We start from the raw sequence: 17833 nt of genomic DNA on the forward strand, positions 1-17833 counted from the left end.
CGAGTGAGGTAACGAGTACATTTCCTATCGAATGTTGTTAGCCTCTCCTTTGTTTTTCCTCTACCATCCCTTTCCTCCCCTCCTCTCCAACTCCCCCCCGCCAAGTTATAAAGTTCATTTTCAACATAGTGTCTTGTAAATCTCATTGTTACAGTGGGTCAACTTGTATCCTTGTTTCAGCATTTTGGTATTACCATTCCCCTCCCCAAATTATAAAAATGTGTATATAAGTTGTAGGGCACTGGAATCAAATACAGCAAAAATGGGTTATACCATGGGGGAAGAACATACAAAAAAAGACAGCAAGAAAGATAAAACCTCTTGTGTCCCTATCTTGGGGTTCATTTTGCATAGCATCATCTGATATGGCCATATGTACATAGCTTTTGACCTTTTCTTCTTGTCTTAGACATATACTAGTTATTGAAAATAAGGGAAACCATGGAGTGACGCTGGCACTAAGCCGCCATGTTGTCACAGGACAGTAATGATGACATTGAAGATGCTTCACTGTTTGACGCAGAAGAGGAGACAGCTAAATAGACCAAAAAAACTAAAGTCAGACATCCAGTGGCATTCTTTTTCCATTTGTTCTTTTGAGTCAGTGCAATTGTAGTTGTCTTCTCTATGAATTCCTCAGTATGGTGACAATTATCTTGTTGTCATGTGACTTTTGGGCTGTGAAGAATGTTACAGATAGACTAGTGGTCAGCCTCCATTGGCGGAATCATATTGATGAGGATGGAAAAAGCCACTGGGTGTTTGAGTCCAGAGAGGCAACTCCTCAAGATAATAAAACTGTTTCAGAAGCTGAATCAAGAATCTTTTGGTTGGGACTTACTGCCTTTTCAGTGCTGTGGGTGATATTTGCCTTCAGTGCTCTCTTCTCCTTCAGAGTCAAGTGGTTGGCTGTGGTTATTATGGATGTGGTACTACAAGGTGCCAACCTGTATGGTTACATAAGGTGTAAAGTGGGCAGCAGGAAGAACTTAACTACCATGGCTACCTTGTATCTTGGAAAGCAATTTTTAAGAAGACAAAATAACGATCAGACTTCCCGAATAGAGAAAAAGTTTATGTGGTCTGTTGTATTGAGGAAGAACTGCAGAAATTGTACACTCTGAATGGTTTAGAGCTCAATCATTATCACAAAATGGAATGATGGATTTGTTTTTCCACTTAAGAACATAGCTATGTTTATTGCAGCATTATTTACCATAGCTAAGATATGGAACCAACCCAGATGCCCCTCAGTAGATGAATGGACCAAGAAAATGTGGTATATGTAAATAATGGAATTCTATGCCTCCATCAGAAAGAATGACATTGCCCCATTTGTTAGGAAATGGAAAGACTTGGAAAAAATTATATAAAGTGAAGTAAGCTAGGCCCAAAGAAACATAGGTCCCACGGTTTCCCTTATTTGCAATTACTAGTATATATCTGAGACAAGCAGAAACGGTCAGATAAGTTGATACTATGTGAAATGAACCCCAAGATAATGACTCAAATGTTTTTTCTTTCATGCGATTGTTTCTAACATATTTATAAGATGATTTCTTTGTTGCTTTGTATATCCCTCCCCCATGGTATAACACCTGTTTTCATTGTATTTGATGTTGGTATAATTTGTGGAGGGGAAGGGAAAAAACAAATTGTTTAAATAGAGATATAGGTGGACCCATTGCAACAATGAGATGTACAAGACATTATGTGGAAAAAGGAACTTTACAACTTTGGCTTGGGGGGAAGGAAGGAGGTAGTGAGGTGTGTGTGTGGGGAGATGGGAAGGGATTGGGAAGGGGAAACAAAGGAGGAGGCAACAATGCTTGATAAGAAATATACTCATTACCTTGCTCATATAATTGTAACCCTTCTGTATGGTATTTTCACAATAATAATAAAAAAACTTTATTTAAAAATAAAATACTGTTTCTATTTTCTTTCTACTGAGTTGGGTTAGGAAGTATGGTGTCATTAGAAACATTGTTAGAATTTCAGTGGTTTATATATGTATTATCTTGTAATAGCTCTATCTTACATTTATACATGTAACAGAGATCTTTGTATTTTGATGTGTAGAACACAGGAAATGTTAGCCTACCTCAAAACTCTCTGTTTATGTACTATTCTTGTAGATTATTCATGCTTAGAATGAACACTTTGTGAGTTAAAAAGCTGTTAAATTTTAATATATACCTAATGATAAAATTTCTTATCTGAGACATGCAAACAGGTGAAAACCAAACGGGGCTAGTAGTGTTTATTTTTTAAAGTATAACTTCCATTTTATTTGTTTTTGTTGTCCCTAGAAGACAGCTTTTCTGAAGTCTGGAACTATCCAGCTCCTTACATTGGTTTTGGTGGAGGTCGTGGAGCAGCACCAGCAGGTCTAAATCGGGGTGGGGGTGTTCGGTCCTTCCGGGCTTCACGAGATGGATTCCTGACGACCTTGCTGTGAATGGCACAACTCACGCAGTAATGGAGCTTTACATAGAGCTTGGGAAGCACATAAGCGTCGAAGACACGCTTCGGAAATGTCCCTGAAGGCAGCGGCCTCTACTACGTTCCGAATGACAAACTTGTTAATGGCCTTGTCCTTGGGCACGCACCGGGCGCAGTTTGTGTAGCGGATAGGCTGCACGTGGCCGCGGCCCGTTTTGGCTCGACCATTGTTCCTTCTTTTTTTGGTCATCTTGAAAGCGAGGGCCAGAGAGACTCCAGTAGTGTTTTTTAAGGTTTTTGTTTTGTCTTTGTGATGGGTTTACTGTGCAATGCAGCTGGACTCAAACTCATGATCCTTCTGCTCCAGCTTCCCAAGTGCCTCCCACCACACCAGCCACTTTAATTTTGTAAAAAGAAATTTACTAAAGATCCAAAAAACAGAGGTGGAATCCTCATAACTATGTATAGGGATGCTCAGAGATTGCTGCTGTTCCCTTTATTTTGTAGGATCGCTAGGTTTTACTTTGAGCTTCCTGGAGCTCTTTATTGGTCTTTAAGCTAATGAAGTTCTTCTTTTACCACTTTTTTTTTTTTTTTTGGTTGGTCGTGGGGCCTGAACTCTGGGCCTGAGCACTGTCCCTCAGCTCTTCAGCTCAAGGCTAGCGCTTGCTCTACCTTGAGCCACAGTGCCACTTCCAGCTTTTTCTGCTTATGTCCTGCTGAGGAATCGAACCCAGGGCCTCATGCATGTGAGGCAAGCACTCTACCACTGAGTCAACTTCCCAGCCTGGGTAATATTCTGATGTCGTAAGAGAAGAGTCACTTAAATACTTGGGATAATAAATACCTAAATACTTAATTTTAATAATATTCTTTTCTTGCTATAATGGGGATATTATAAATCATACATTTGTATTAATGGTATTTCTTAAAGCAATATGTGTAACTAAATCATCTGAAAATTATTGTAGGAATCTATAAATTTTGTTGTAGGTACTGTAAACTTTCTTGAAGACTTTTAACTAACAGATTATGTCATGATTGTATATTGTTAAAATTCGTTTAGAGACATATTTGTTTAATTGAGTGTCTTTATTAGAGTTGTAGGTTGAAAGGTAAATAACTTTATATTTGTATAAAATGCCACTGTTTCCAGAGGGAAAAAAAAAGAAAGAGAAAAGGGAAACCATGGGACCTATGTTTCTTTGGAGCTGTCTTTCTTCACTTAATATAATTTTTTCAAGTCTTTAGATTTTCCTAGTTTTAATTGTACTCATTTAAAAGAGACTGTGTGTGCATGTGTATATTTAAGGGTATGTATTCTGTGCAATTTTATTTCCTAAGTAAAGTTGTGAATCCACCAGCACAGCAAGATATAGAACAATTCTACCATAGCAATGAGTTCTCTTGTTGCTTTTTTTTTTTGGTGCCAGTTTTGGGGCTTGAACTCAGGCCCTGTGCACTATCCCTGAGCTTTTGTGCTCAAGGTTAGTGCTCTACCAGTAGAGCTATAGCTCCACTTAAATTTATTTGGTGGTTCATTGGAGATAAGAGTCTCATTAATTTTCTTGCCTGGGCTGGCTTTGAAGTACAAGCCTCAGATCTCAGCCTCCTGAGTAGCTAAGATTATAAGTGTGAGCCACGCATATATGGCTTCTTGTTGCTCTTTTATTGTCAACATTTGTGTCCTTTCTACCTTCATCCCACAATCATCCTGACAATCACTATTCTGTTCCTCATTTCTGCAATTTTACCATTTCCAAAATATCATATGTTTGGAATTTTATAGAGTATTACATTTTATTTGCAACATCCAAGTTGTCATGCATTAATAACTTGCTTCCTTTCACTGCTTAGTACTGGAACATGGGAATGATATAACATAAAGGTTTGTCCTTTTTTTTTTTTTTCAGTGCTGAGGATTGAACCCAGTGTCCTGTGAATGGTGGGCAAGTGCTTCATCACTAAGCCACATCTCAAGGCCCATCCCAACTTCTTATTACAATAAATATTCTTAATAGTTCATGTATTACATGTAATTCATATATACTTATACAATTCATAATAGCAACTAGCTAATATGAATACTTGTATATAGCCATACATGTGAACATAAATTTTTATTTTTCTTGGATGAATGCCAAGAGTATATTCACTGGCTCATATGGTATGCTTAGTTTTGAAAAAAAAACTTCTAACTTTTTTTCAGAGCCATTGCATGATTCAGAGTATAAGACTGTCTAAGTTACTATTATTTGCTTTTTTTTTTTGTCGGTCGATGGGCTTGAACTCTGAGCCTGAGCACTGTTCCTGACCTCTTCAGCTCAAAGCAAGCGCTCTACTAATTGAAACATAGTGCCACTTCGTTTTCTGGTGGTTAATTGGAGATAAGAGTTTCATGGATTTTCCTTGCTCAGGCTGGCTTTGAACCAGGATCCTCAGATCTCCTGAGTAGCTAGGATTATAGGCGTGAGCCACCAGCATCGGGCTATTATTTGTGCTTTTTTTTTTAAAGAGCATTTTAGATGCTGTTCAGGACATAGAGCATCAAACCTGAATAGAAGCAGAGACAACAGCTCCAAGGCCAAGAGAATGAGGGTGATGATATGGCACCAGGAGTTACTAATGGATTTGGAGAGTAGCAGATGTGACCATAGACAAGCTCTAACTTTTCAGAGCTTTCTGATGCTTAGCATCCTCATCAGTGGAAGAAAAAAAAGAATGTCCACCTTATAGGAGATTGAGGGTTGCACATTAAGTGCACATGGGGCTGGGTGAACATCAGGAGCCCAGAAATAAAGAACTACCATCTCTAAGTCCAGTTTCTCTTTTAATATTTAAAGACTCCCCATTGTCTTTCTTTCCTTTTAAACATTGCATCCCTGAATTCTCTAGAATTTCCTTGTTTATTTGTTTTTTGGATAAATTGTTTTTGGAAAGGCAGAATCAGTGCCCTTGTTAATAGATGCATGCTTTACAAAACTCTCAGAAGAAGGAGACCTCCTGCAGGATTTTCTTTTGCTGTATTTCACCACCTCTTGTGATATTCTGTCTGCTGCAGAACACCACCCTGTCTCATTATTTTAAAATGCTCATGCTGATAAAAAGATTCTGGGTTTTATGGAGAATGAAACAATAACTGCAGCTGGTTAGAGATAGTAATCTAGTTAGTCACACTGTGAAGGAACTCAAATGAATGGAAAAGTGAACCTGGAACTCAGTTTGTAGGCTGACAGCCTCAAGGGCCCCATAATTGGGAGCAAGTCTGATTCACTCTCATTTTGAGGTATGAATGAGGTTACAGGGAATAGCAAATAGTATATGGAGTGCATACAATGTGCTACACTCTTAGTACCTTTTATTTTATTTAATCCTTCATGCCACTCTACATGGTAGCTGTCTCCTCATTTGACATATACATCGATAAGGCTCAGAGTAATGAAATAACTTGCTCAACACTAATTATAATACTAGTTATTAGAAAGATAAAGATTTGAATGTGTTCTGCCTGTGTGAAACTTTTATTCTCTCTTTTTTCCATGTACTGTGCTGGATTTGGTCTTTTGGTCTTTTTCCTACTTTCTTTCTTTTCTTTTTTTGTGAAGCTCAGGGCATATTTTATTTATTATTATTATCTGTAAGTAGTTGTACAAAGAAGTTCCCATTCTACAAAACAGTATATGAGTACAAAGTGTCTGACAACATTGTTACCCATCTCTCTTAACTCATCCCTTCTCTCACTTTTTTTTCTTTGAGATTAGGTGATTACATAAATTTCACATATTTTACAGTATTATGGAATAGTGATACTTAGAGTCACAAACACATTTTAATTTTCACAAGGCAAATTGTCATTATCATGGTCTATACAGTTTATGAATTCTATGAGCTTTGACATTACAAGTTATTTTTTCCACATCAGGTGATGTTTACATTTCTTTCCTTTTGCTTAGTGTGGGCTGTTCCCACTTATTCTTTTCCTCCTCCTGGCTTCCCTCTGTTGCTTGCATATATCTACCATATATATGGTCCAGAACATGGAGTCATTTAGCAATGATATGACAAAATGGGTGCTGTCTTTTGTTTCTTGAGTCCTGTTTGCCAGATCTTTTTGTATTTTGGCTTTAGCATCCACATATCAGGGAGACCATATACTGTTTGTCTCTTTGTTCTTGGCTTACTTCACTCAAAATAATCTGTTTTTCCTACTTTCTAAAAGGACAGTCAAGTCTCAGGGATAGAAGCTCAACTCTAAGTTGGCTTTAAGGAAAAGGAAAAATTATGGACTGTCCACAAAAATGTTGCTTTCAGATGTAGCTAGATCCAGGTACTGAGACAATGCTGTTAGGAGCTAGTTCTGTATATACCTAGATTGTGCAATATTTATTTTGCTTCTTTTTTTAATGGAAGCTGAAAATAATGATGCTTTCAAAATACTTTGGTTATACTTTTTCACTTTCCAAGTTGATGGAGAAGGCTCCTTGACCAGTTGCTTCAGGAAAATTCTGAGATGGCTTTGGATTGCTATCAGTTTACACCAAGCCTGAAATAATCACCATTTCCCAAACTGTACTGAAATTAATTGTTGAAGCCTATGACCTGGAGTTACCTCTGAACAGAGGGAAAGGATGAAATCATTTAAAGCACAAAATGGAAAAAAGGTGACTCACTGAGAAAATATTAGGGTGTCATTATTATAAAAATGACAGAGGCACACTCCTCTCCCTCACTTTCCCATATTGATACCATAAACATCTATATAAATTATTTTCTTGGATATTTCTTTGTGCATAGCAAGATATGTTTATTGTTATTATTCTCATTTTATGGAGCAGGGCATTGAGACCCAAGGAAATATCTTCTTTTATTCTACAAGAATTTGTCCAGAAGATAAAAAGTCAGAACTGACAAGGTTTAGCAATATTTATATGTCTAAACAAGAGAGTGATAATCATTTGTGCCCATGAGAATCAGACCTGGGACTTTGACCTCATTAGCACTGAGCTACTTGCTCTTTGGAAATAGAAGGCAGTGAATAGTATAAGGGAATTAATTCATGTTCCCAGTGTGTAATGTGTTACTAGATTGAGTAGGCCTTAGGGAAAATGTGTCCCAATCTGAATACAATATGAGTTATAGGTCATTAAGAGCCCTTGGGGAATATTTGTAAAGAAACACACTGTAGTTAGAAAGGGAATCCTGTTCTTTATTCATTATCAACTGTTTTTTTAACATCAAGGGAATTGATGTTTAGTCTAAAAAAGCTGTAAATGTAATTGAGTCAGAGTTGAATGCGATCTGTGGTTTTTCTGGAAGGCTGATAAATCACAGGTCCCATTAGCCTGGCTCTCCTTGATCAAAAGGCATATCATCTTGAGCTTAGGAAATGAGCCACTATGGCCTAGTGTGATTATGAAGTTGAAGTTTAACAGGCCTTACTAAACCATGTATAGCTTTAAGAGATGTCTGCATCTAAGTTCACTGTTAAAAAAGTGTTGGATCACTTTAAATATTAAAAATAATAGGTACTTTTTCTCCACTCTCCTTACTTAGCCTCTTCAAAAGAAGCAACAAACACCCTGTGGACAAGTATTTCACTTCAACTCTGTGGCTGTGCTATCTTGAACACACCTGATCTGATATGCTAAGTGAGATCAGGCCTGGCCAGTACTTAGATGGGAGACATCTTTCAAGAATATTAATGTATGCCTAGTATTTGTCAAGTACGTGGGTGAAACTTGTAAATAAAAAATCCTTGGGGTTGGAGGAACATATTCAGATTAAAACGTTTTATGTTAACGTTCTGAAGAGTAGGAGTCATATTTAGCTTCTCCTTGTCTCAGTTTCACCAACATGTATAACATACTATGTTTTTTACCCTCCAAGGTGCTAGGAAGATCAAGGTGATATCTTTTTAAGGGGCTAAACAGTTCTTGCACATGGACTTTGTGTAGTTCCATGAGACAACTTTCAGAAATTCGTTCATTGAGTTACCCCAACAGTCTTCACCTTTAGGTTGGTGCTTGCTTACTTGTATATGAAGCAGTATTTAAGTACTATGCCTAAAGTTGTAGGCATAGCAGATGCCTTACACTGAAACCTAAGTCTTTCTGATTCTAAGCTCATAATTTTTCGCATACCTGGATTGCAGAAAGGGTTATTTCTTAGACAGCTTTCCATTGCTGTGACAAATAACCTGAGACAATCAACTTTAAAGGAAGAAGGTTTATTTTGTTTTATATTTTCAGTCCATGATCACTTGGATCTTCTATTTTTGGGCCTATGATGGCAGAGAGTATGTAGTGATGTAAAATATCATGTTGGCTAGAAAGCAGAAAGAAAGGGGAAGGGGCAGGGTTCTCAACATCCCTTCAAAAGCATACTTCTGATGATCTAACTTCTTTTCTCTAGGTTTCTCCTCCTAAAGATAACTAGACCTTTAGCACATGAGCCTTTGAGGACATTCAGGCCCCACATGTAATAGATCACAATTACAAAAGGTCTTCCCCCTGTTTTTTGCCCTCAGGTTTAAGGAGATGCATCTACCAGAAGAGGACCGCTGACTTTTTAGCACACATAGATAACCTAACCTGTAGTCTATGACAGGAAGTTCTTTGTACTTCTCAAAATTCCTATGGAGACTATGAAGCTTGCCTGCAGTCCATTCCATAATGTATTTCAGATGTCTGGTACTGGAAGTCCATGGCATGTATCTCAAGCAGAAATGAAGCCCTTGGATTCAATATATTGCTGCAGTCAGAAGTGGAGTGTCAACTCCAGACAAGGCAGAGGTGAGTTGGCTACACCAGTCATGGTGACTCCTTTTATTCCTGTTCATTTGGTTGATTATTAAATGTATTGCTTTTTCATTTTAATTTCTCTTCCTTTTGGTGCAGAAGAGTGATACTAATCTCATGATAAGATTTTAAAGACGAGTGTCAGGTTTTGAGTCTCTAAATGCCACTCCAGTATTAACATCATGAACTATATTGTATTTCAATGTATGTGTGAGAAAAACAAAGCGTACCAGAGATTTCAACTTAAGAATAAAAGGATAAGGAGCTATTTCTTTCTAGAAATTTCCTTATTCACTTTGTGTTTCATATGGGCAAAAAGAAACATGGACACAATGGGAAAAATGGGCAAGACAAAGAGTGTAGTTCATTGAAGAGAAATCATTAATATTGGAACATCAAAGTACAAATTAATGGAGGTAAGTCCACCTTATATAACAGTACATGTTGAGTTCTCTACATCAGGAATTTTCACTACGTGTTTTGACAAAACCAAGCTGGATTCAAAATGGATAGGCTATTATTACTTGAAAATCAGCACTTTTAGGGGATAGCCACAGTCAAGAAACAGTATAGCAGTATTTCAAATGATCCCCTAAAAACTTGAGTAGGGTAGAAGATGATGTTTCTATCCACTTACCAGTACAATCTTTTGTGGAAGATAAAGACACTTTCTGCTCTGTCAGTCAGTAAAGTTGTGTCTTTCTTCAGAGCTTCAGGCAAGTTTTAAAGTATAAAGACTAATAAATGCTGCTGAATCAAATGACATTTAACATCGAACAGCCATTTTAATCCAAAAAGTTACTTAAGTCATAACCACTAGCAGCACATGAAGCTTTTCTATATATAAAAAGTTGCTTTTCAAAGAAAGTTGCTTTTTTAAGAATAAAAGCACATTCCATGTATGTGAATGAATTTAAAATAATAAATTTAGGCAAATGGTTAAGAGCTTTTATTTTTAGAACAAGTCAACTGTAGTAGTTTTCTCTGTAAAACAGATGTTTATTTTGTGTTCAAAATACCATGTTACTTGTTTTACACCATTTGTAAAAATGTGATCTTAATGCTGAACTGTAAAATTCAGGAATTAAAATGTGACCCTGTAATTCCATAAAAAAGTATAAATAAAGACTTATAAAAAATGAGTGACAGTGTCTAAATTTCAGTTCCTTCATCTGCTAGATTAAGGAGCTTTAGATTCTTCAACTATAAGAACTACAATATCTTGAATATTTGGTGTGAATGAGAAACATAAATTTTTAAATGCTGGAGACTGATATGTCCAGGAAATATTTGTTTTCTTCTTGTTCAGTTCTGCTGTTCTGGGATTCTTCCTATGGTAAAAGCTGCATCTGCCTTTAGATAGAGGATTCACAACTGAAGAGAAGATAGAGGAAATTTTTAGCCAACTAGTGTGATCCAGAGCAGAGAAAGGGAATCTACATTGATTCCTTGTGTTATAGGAAGTAGCAACCTAAGTGAAGAGTTAAGAGATAGAAATGGAGGGGTGAGATGAAAGGGCATTGAAATATGAGTCATGTAATGACAAAATGGGGGTCATCTCTAATGGAGAAAGTATTGTGGGGCTCTAGTCTAATTTTCTTGGATGAGAATCATAGAGCCCAGCCAGGGTGGGAAAAAATTACCTGCTTTTATCTGTTAAATTGTACTAAGTATTTTCCGATATTTAACCATCATTATTTAGAAGGTACTTTAGATGCTACCAGTGTTCAGTTTAAGACTTGAGCTCTGTGAACATTTATGCTTATGTTTTCCTAATTTCCAGGTGTTGGTTCTTTTTCTATTCTCATCCTAGGCCTTTCTCTTGAGTAAGATAGCTACTTTTTATTTCATAACTTGGCCACTGTTCTCTCTGGATATAGTCTGCTCACATCTTTTCCAGTCACCCTGTGCAACCCCTCTAATGAAGAAGCCCTGGGTTCTGGAACCAATTGAGCCTTGGTTCATTGGATTGGGAGGATCCCTTAACTCAGCTCTCTGTAAAAAGGCAACCAAAATCTTTTGTCATTTCCAGACAAGAAATTTTGATATGGTCATTGAACTTTGCAATAAAAACAAACTTTAAGGACCTTGGCTTGTTTTCAGAGGTAATATATTTGAAAAGGCACAGTGCACATTTGTTTTGTCTATTTATTCAAACATCTATATAAACAATAAAATGAAATAATTAAAAAGTTGCGGAATGAGAAAGAAATGAGATAAAACCAAGAGGGCCAATTGGAGATAATTCTTATCTATTTTCAATAAAGGTGAAGTAAGAACAATTTATGTCTTGTGATAACATTCAAGTGAAAGGACGTAAGTTAGTAAATTAGATGTAGACAACATTGGGAAAGAATTACAACTAAATGCATATTCTGGCATTGCACAAAGGTAAAGGCTGGATTTTATCTCTAGCAAGTAAGTGAAATAATACTTTCGTTAACAATATGAATTTAAAATGGAAACTGCAGTCAGGAGTTTTTTTTCTTTTTTGCTAGTCTTGGGGCTTGAACTCAATGCCTGGGCACTGACCCTGAGTTTCTTTTTGGTCAAGGCTAGCACTCTCCCATTTGAGAACCACACCACCACTTCTGGCTTTTCTGTCTATGTGGTACTGAGGAATTGAACCCAGGACTTCATGCATGCTAGGCAAGCCCTCTACCACTAAGCCACATTCCCAGCCCAGTCAGGAGGTTTTTTTGAGGGCTATATCAAGGCCATTAGAAATTATATGAGCTGGGTGAAAGCTGTAGAATAATAGGGGGTAATGAGGATGGGGGAAGTGAGAACAAACGAGGGAGTCAATCTGATTAAAATATTGTATAGGCATGTGTTCAACCCCTTTGATAATTAACATACACTCAAAATTCCTAAATGATACATATGTAATACAGGTTTTATCTGAGATGGGGTTATTAAGGAAGGGAGAATGGCAAACACAGTGGGTGGATATGGTCAAAATACATTATGTACATGCGTGAAAATGGAACAATGAAGCTTGTAGATATTGGTTTGGGAAGATGAGGAAGGGGATGAAAGAAAGAGAGATGGAGGGGATGAGTCAGTATGATCAAGGTACAGTGAATAAATATGTGGACCTGTCAGAAAGAACCTTCTTTTGTACAACTAATTTGTGCTACTAAGAAATGTGAGAGAAAAGAATTATTGAAGGCCTATTGTGAGCATGGTTCTACAATACATGTAACTTCTGACTGGAACTCCCAGTTTTCATGGGGGAATGTGAGGCTCAGATATGTAACTGGTGGAGGTGTTTCTAGCATACTGAAGGTGGATTTGAGATAAAAGCTCAGATCTGCCCGACTCAAGAGCTTGTTCTCCCTAAATATATCATAGTATTTTACAACTGCTGAGTGATAACATGTCCTTGAGACCTAAAAGGATATATCCAGTTGTGACTCTTTATTCAGAGAGTACTAAAGCTATGACTTCTTGCTAAGCATTTATATTTCATTTCCACTGTTTGAGACCACATGCATTTCATCTGTCTTTTAAATTATAACATAAACTTTTAAATCATAAACAATGTTGCCTGGTAATACAATTGAGATTCTACTCATATCAAATTTTTAGGAGAAAGAATGAAAAACTTAACCTAAGGTAAAATTTGTCTTTGAAAAAAGCTCTCTCTCTGTCTCTCTCTTTCTATCTCTCTCTCTCCCTCTCTTCCATCTCTTTCTGTCTTTCTCTCTCTCTTTTGATTGTACCAGGTCTTGAACTTAATGGCTCATGCTTATTTGGCTTGCTTGCTAAGGGCTAGTACTCTACCACTACAGCAACACCTCTAGACTGGCTTTTTTTTTGGTCATGGGGCTTGAACTCTGGGCCTGGGCACTGTCCCTCAGCTCTTCAGCTCAAGGTGAGCACTCTACCACTTAAGCTACAAGCCACTTCTGGTTTTCTGGTGGTTTATTGGAGATAAGAGTCTCATGGTCTTTCCTGCCTGGGCTGGCTTTGAACCGCGATCTTCAGATCTTAGCCTCCTGAGTAGCTAGGATTATAGGCTTGAGCCACTGGCTCCCGGATAGTCTGGCTTTTTACTAGTGGAGGTGGAGTCTTAGGGACTTTTCTGCTCAGGATGCCTTCAAATCATGAGCCTCCAGGTGTCAGCCTACTGAGTACTTAGGATTTTATGTATAAACTTGCAGCTTACAGTTGGGAAGAGGGTTTTTCTTTACCATTTCTCACACTTCACCTTTTCTTCACACAGTGAGGCATGGTAGTAACACCAGGTGATACGCAAATCAAGATAGGTAAGTAAGTAAGAAAGTTGTTTTCTGTCTGGCTTACCCCTCCTTTCAGGTTCTGAACATAAAAGAGGATTATTAATCTTTCTGACCTTAAGTGCTAGCCCAGTATTGTTTTTTCTTAATATATTTTTATTGTAAAAATACTGTACAGAGGGGTTACAGTTACATGAGCAAGGTAATGAGTCCATTTCCTATTGAGCATTGTTACCTCCTCCTTTATTTTTCCCTTACCATCCCTTTCTTCCCCACTTCCCCAACTCCTCTCTCTCCCCACCTAAAATTGTAAAATTCGTTTTCAACATACTGTCTTGTACATCTCATTGTTACAATGGCTCATCCTGTATCCTTATTTAAGTATTTTGTGAGAACAGATTTTTCAAAGGGATTCTATTCTCCATTTTTTCATATTTCTTTTTTTTAAATAAGTTTTTTTTATTGTGAAAATACAGTTACATGAGCAAGGTAATGAGTACATTTCTTATCCAGCATTGTTGCCTTTTCCCCTACCATCCTGTCCCTCTCATCTCCACAACTACACCCCCCCCAATTCCCCTCACCACATTGAAAAGTTCATTTTTCGACATAAGGTCTTATACATCTCATTGTTGCAATGGGTCAATCTGTATCCCTATTTAAACATTTTGTTTTTTCCCTTCCCCTCCACAAATTATACCAACATCAAATACAGTGAAAACAGGGGTTATACCATGGGGAAGGGACATACAAAGCAACAAAAAAAATCACATGGAACCTTATAAATACCTTAGAAATAATAGCAAGAAAGAAAAAAACCTCTTGTGTGGGGTTCATTTCGCTTAACATCATCTTATCTGAGTTTTTCTGCTTGTTCCAGACATATACTAGTTATTGCAAACAAGGGAAACCGTTGGACCTATGTTTCTTTAGGCCTGACTTACTTCACTTAATATAATTTTTTCCAAGTCTTTCCATTTCCTAACAAGTGGGGCAATGTCATTCTTTCTGATGGAGGCATAGAATTCCATTGTGTATATATACCACATTTTCTTGATCCATTCTTCTACTGAGGGGCATCTGGGTTGGTTCCATATCTTAGCTATGGTAAATAATGCTGCAGTAAACATAGTTGTGCTGGCAGCTTTAGTATGGTCTTGTTTGTTTGCCCAAGAGTGAGATTGCTGGGTCATAGGGGAGCTCTGTGTGGAGTCTTTTGAGGATCCTCCATACTACTTTCCAAAGTGGTTGAACAAGTTTACACTTCCACCAACAATGCAGTAGGGTTTCTTTCTGGCTACATCCTCTCCAACATCTGTTGATATTAGAGTTCTTGATTCTAGCCATTCTAACTGGGGTGAGGTGGAATCTCAATGTTGTTTTGATTTGCATTTCTTTTATGGCTAGGGAGGCTGAGCATTTCTTCATGTGTCTATTGGCCATCCTTCTTTCTTCTTCAGAGAAGTTTCTCTTTAAGTCTTTCGCCCACTTATTTATTGGGCAGTTGTTTCTTTGAGGATTTGTTGTTGGGGGATTTAATTTTTTGAGTTCCAAGTATATTTTAGATATGAGACCCTTGTCTGTTGTATGGCTAGTGAAGATCTTCTCCCAATCTGTGGGCTTTCTATTGATCTTGGTTAACCCAGTATTTTGTTTTTTTTTTTTTTTTTTTTTATATTTTTTTTGGGTCCGGTCATGGGGCCTGAACTCTGGGCCTGGGCGCTGTCCCTTAGCTCTTCAGCTCAAGGCTAGCGCTCTACCACTTGAGCCACAGTGCCACCTCCGGCTTTTTTCTTTTTGCTTATGTGGTGCTGAGGAATCGAACCCAGGGCCTCTGGCATGCAAGGCATGCGCTCTACCACTGAGCCACCTTCCCAGCCCCAACCCAGTATTTTGAAGATAGTGAATGTTCAGAAGAAAAATTGTTAGACAAAACAGACATAAAAATAGATTATATGGGGGAAAATCAGAAGAAATAATTCCATATATTTATCTACTAAACATAATAATTATAATTATTTTAGTATTAGCTTACCATGTATGGAATAATATTCCACTGCAAGTTTCTTGTCTTTTTTATAGAGAATAATTTAAGAATAAAGGATTTACTATGTAAGTAGGAGATTGGTTCTGCGGTAACACATTAACTTGAATATAAATACTGCTTGAAGAAGCTCGAATGGTGGGATGCTCAAAATTTACTGAGTTTACACCACCTATAGGGTGGTAGACACATGAGAAGGGAAGGAGGATAAAGTTTTTATTTTCAGAACATCTGCCTTCATGGCAAAGAAGATTCTGTTCATATTTTATTTCCTTGGAGGCAACTACCACTTCCTAAAACTTTTTTCTCTTTAGTTGAGATTATGCTTTCAAAGGACCAAAGGGAAATTTAGGCCCATTTCAGAAGCTTCTTTCAACTATTCAGTTAATAATAAACCAAAAGGAAAATAATCCCTGAAGGTTATCTAGCATCTGTGAAATAATTTTAACCCAATATACTGATGATCAATTGAGAGGGAAACACATCAGCTAGTGAGGAGTGAAGGTTAGTGGCTTGGCTGTCATGAAAACTTTTGTTCCAGACCAGGTGAAAGGCATGGAAGCAGATACTATGCAAATAAATAGCACACTTCTCCTGATCTGTTTTCTATGTTGGTCTCAAGTTAACATCCTTCTGGGGCTGGGAGTGTGGATAAAAGTATGCATCTGATTCAAGCAGAGGAGGGAAACATTTCTTTATGGGCACAGAGATACCCAAAGAACATGTTTTGAATAAGAAGTGTGGTGATAAAAGTTGGGAAACCAAGGTCATGAATTCATTTTATTTAAGTTATTTTACTCTTTTACTATCTTTCTTTGAAAAAGCGATGACTTGCAAATTGTTAGAAGGGTTTATTCTCAGTCACCCATGTATTCTGGGTGGATAGTGCTGTGGTTGATAGGAAATCTTGATTGACATTTGAAGTGCCAACTTCAGACATCATTGCACATCTTGAAAGAAATGAAGTATGTGGCCTCTTTAGCCTTATTAGAAAAAGTCAGAGTTGAGCAATGATGGATAAGATGATCAGATTTTCAAGGTGTCCCTAGACATACATAGGTGTAAGAATGTAAAACTTAGTCCAATTTTGTTATTCTCTTAATTACAAATATTTATTTTTCTTACAAATGTCTCTTCATATCTACTCCAAATTAATCTGAGTTTACATAATCTTAATAAACAAAGCAATTAAAAAACAAAAGGTAGAATTACACCCCTTCACATCTGTATCTATGCATTTCAGAAAATGCACTCTAGTGATTTATTTACATTTCCAATTTTCTAAATAAGGAGCTCTGCAGTGCTTTGGGCGGTGACTTGTTTGTCTTTGAACTTGTTAATAATTTTAGACAGTAGTAGCATAATACTCAGTTCATAAATGTTGATTTATACAATTTATTTACTAAACTCTGGTTTTTGTTGGGAAACAATGATTGTTCAATAAATAACAAGATGTATGTATGTATATATGATGGATAGATGGCTGGAAAGAGGTTTGGGTATATCCTGGATTCTCTTAGTTTTCTATATTTTAGAAAGCTACACCATTATTTTACAGGAGCAAGATCCATTACATAGTTGTCATTCTGACAAAAGTTTTCAAAGCTGCAGAAAGTAATTAAGATGGAAACTTGGTAGCAATAAATTAATAAATCATCATAGGATGGTAAAGCATTGCTTTCTGTTTCTTATTGATTCTTTCATTTGAAGTCTTTATACATTAACTAAGCTCTGCTGATGTACTTATTATATATCAAGGGTCTATAATGGTTTCTTCAGTCTGTATTTCTATTTGTATACAAAGATGAATCCATTCACTACACAAAGAATAAACTTTTCTTGATGATACTCATGAAACAAGAACTCAGAATATCTCCAGAGTTACAGACTGATACTTTGACAATGCCCCCAGTCTTTCACTCTCTAGTCTCATATGCTTAGCATGCTCAGAATCTCTTCAGACCATTACTTTTTCATTATTTACCTGTTATTTCACATCCAAAATCTTTTCCTCTTGACACTTACTTATTTCTTTTTTTTGCTTTTCCAAACCTTGTTGGACTTATTTAGTTAAAAAGATTTCTTAATTAACATCTCAATGATATCCTCCTATGTACCTGGAACTGTACATCATAGATAAGGAGTTTAATGTGATTTGAATCCTTCTTTCTGTAAGAAATACAGAGATTCTTAAAGTGGAGATAAATGGATTTCTGAAATTATAGTAATATATTGGATCTTTGAACATATTATTTTTTAGGATGAGAGGCCCATGTATTTTGTATTGTTTCAAGGAACTGAATAAA

General features: G+C 36.9%; 2 pseudogenes across 1 annotated transcript; one reads left to right on the top strand and one right to left on the bottom strand.

The window, feature by feature from the left end:
• Positions 1 to 468: 468 nt before the first annotated feature.
• On the top strand, positions 469 to 1124 carry LOC105982914 (annotated as a pseudogene).
• Positions 1125 to 2272: 1148 nt separating this feature from the next.
• LOC105983057 lies at positions 2273 to 2711 on the bottom strand (annotated as a pseudogene). The gene has a single exon (XR_001174931.1). The product of XR_001174931.1 is annotated as a 40S ribosomal protein S26-like (transcript).
• Between the last annotated feature and the right edge of the window lie 15122 nt (positions 2712 to 17833).

Source organism: Dipodomys ordii, unplaced genomic scaffold, assembly GCF_000151885.1.
Source record: "Dipodomys ordii isolate 6190 unplaced genomic scaffold, Dord_2.0 Scaffold18, whole genome shotgun sequence".
NCBI classification, from domain to species: Eukaryota; Metazoa; Chordata; class Mammalia; order Rodentia; family Heteromyidae; genus Dipodomys; species Dipodomys ordii.